This window comes from Penaeus monodon, chromosome 40 (genome assembly GCF_015228065.2).
Source record: "Penaeus monodon isolate SGIC_2016 chromosome 40, NSTDA_Pmon_1, whole genome shotgun sequence".
In the NCBI taxonomy this organism is placed as follows: domain Eukaryota; kingdom Metazoa; phylum Arthropoda; class Malacostraca; order Decapoda; family Penaeidae; genus Penaeus; species Penaeus monodon.
In genome coordinates, this window is record NC_051425.1 from 12,680,377 (window position 1) to 12,682,876 (window position 2,500).

The 2,500-nt window shown below is 31.3% G+C and overlaps 1 protein-coding gene across 4 annotated transcripts in view; it reads right to left on the reverse strand.

Moving 5' to 3' along the window:
* LOC119597911 (body wall muscle protein HR-29-like) overlaps positions 1–2,500 on the reverse strand; it is a 16,860-nt gene that overhangs the window by 9,036 nt on the left and 5,324 nt on the right. The gene's annotated exons all lie outside the window — the stretch shown is intronic.

Genomic DNA, 2,500 nt, shown 5'->3' on the forward strand with positions numbered 1-2,500 from the left:
GGGCCCAGGTCGCTCCCCCCTCACGTGGCTCGACAACAAACCCCCTGGCCGCCAAGGAACCGATCGACGACAGCTGAAGAAGCTTCAGGACAGCTGGCGGCCTTCAGCCCAAGTCCAAGCCGCGGGTTTCCCCCTCGGCAAGGAAAAAAGGGGCCCTTTCCCCGGGCCCCCAAACTCTTTTTGGGGGGGACCCCCCATCCCAGGAGGGCCCATTAGGTTCTTGAACCTCATCCCTTTAAATATTCCCCTTTTTTCCTATTTCTTCTTCATTTCTTATAAAAATGAAGATAATCTTGTTTTTGCTTTTAAAAGGGTTCTTTCCAAAAATTTTTTTTTTTTTTTTTTTTAGTTACGTGATGTTTGATACTTTTTGTAAAAAATTTAGAAATACATAAAAAATTTCGAATGTGAAAACCTCTTTTCCCCAACCTAACCCACAACCCCTTTACAAAACCTTTTGCTAAACTTTGAAGAAAATTTGGGGAAATCTTCCGAAAAGGGCAACGAATTAAAATTATGGTTTTAAAAGAGAACCCGATAAATTAGGGTGCTAAAAAAGGGGGAAAAGTAAAAATTTTAGTGGAAAAAAGGTTCATTAGTCTGAAAAATGTCTTAATCAAAATATGATTATTTTTTTATCTGTAAAAATTTTAAAAATTTATACAAAAAAACGCAAAGCACTCCCATGTTTTTATTGTGGGGGGTGTTTTTTTTTTTTTTATGTAAAATATATACACAAAATTTTTTTTATCCCAAAAAATAAAAAATATATAAAATATACACCTATTTATTTAAAACTATCTATTTTATCTATTTTATAATTTATATTTAATTTTATACATATACTTTTTTAAATTCCCCAAAGGGAAAGGCATTGAAAGAGAAAAGATTTGTTTTAAAAATTGCAAAATTGGGTCTTTATATCTAAACATTAAAATAACAAACCCTTTCAATTTTTTTTTCGTTTGGTGAAAAAACCAGTCAAAAACCTTAATTGAAAAAAAAATTCTTACGCAAGTCGTGTTAAAGTGCTTTAAGGTCTGTTTTTCTTTAAATTCCCTTTGTTGTAAAACCACCTGGGCAAAAAAGTGATTCTTTAATGAATGTTTTATATAGAAAATATGGTGTTTATATATATATATTATAAAAATTAATACATATATATATAAAAATATTGTAAAAATTATATATCTAATATATAATTTTATATATACTTTTGGGAGGGTTTTTTGTTTTTGACCTTAAATATCACTTCAATTTTAAAATTGATAAATTCTTTTAATTATTTTATGCGGCCCCCTTTCCCAGTATCCTTTTTTATGTTAACAAAACCCCTTTCGCGAACAGGACAAAAAACCCCCTGGGGTGCAAAAATATTTGGGGGGTTGTGTTATACCTGTAAAAAATCACCTTTTATTTGATTCCCGATATATTCTTTTGAAATTTTTCCCTGCGGAAATCTCATTTAATTAAAACAAACCCCCTACCCCACACCAAACCCAAATCCTTTTCCTCCTCCTTCTATCCACTTACCCTTAAAATCGGGTTCCTTTAAATTTTTTCCCTCTCTGCACAATACTTTTTAAAACAGGGCTATACGATCCTTTTATGCCTGGACTTCGGTTTGTTTTTCAAAACCCATTAAATATTTCTAAAAACCCCACAAAAGCCCCTCCCTTTACACGCCCCCAATTAAACCCCCATGCCAGTTTGTAATTGTTGGAGGTTTTTTTTCTGCTGAGACCCAACCCCCGACAAAACGGGATTTATTAATTATTAAATGCCCTATTAAAATTAAAAAAAATTAATAAAAGGAAAAAAAAAGGAAAAAAAAAAAAAGAAAAAAAAGAAAAGGGAAAAAGAAAAAAGGAAAAAAAAGGGAGGGAAAAAGAAAAAAAGAAAGGTAGAAGGTAAAGCAAAGAAAAAAAGGGGAAAAAAAGAAAAAAGAGGAAAAAAAGAAAAAAAAAAAAAAAAAAGAAAACAAATCAAGTGCTTTGGGATTTTCCTCGCCAAAATTTTTACGGGAAATTACCAAAGGGGGTCAACAAGCAAAACCCCTTTCCCTTTTTTTCCCTATATGCGTAAAGGGAAATAAAACACACAAAACCCCAAACCCACACACACACACCCCAACACACCACACCCCCAAACACACAAAAAAAATTCAAAAATACACCCAAAAAAAAAAAAAAAAAATTCAAATGTACATATCAAAAAAAAAAAAAAAAAAAAAAAATCAAAAAGCACCCCCCCCCCCAAAAAAAAAAAAAAAAAAAAGCAAAGCGGCAACTTAAGGAATTTTCTACGACGGACGGCTCAATAAAACTAATTGTAAAAAATGAAAAATAAGGTTAATTCAAAGACAAATAAACATAATTACTGATAATTAATAATTAATAGACAATAACAATTAATTAAACATAATTACTGAAAAGAATCATTACATAAAACTAAAGATTGAAAAATGATAGATAACTGAGAGCGAAGATAAAAGGGATAC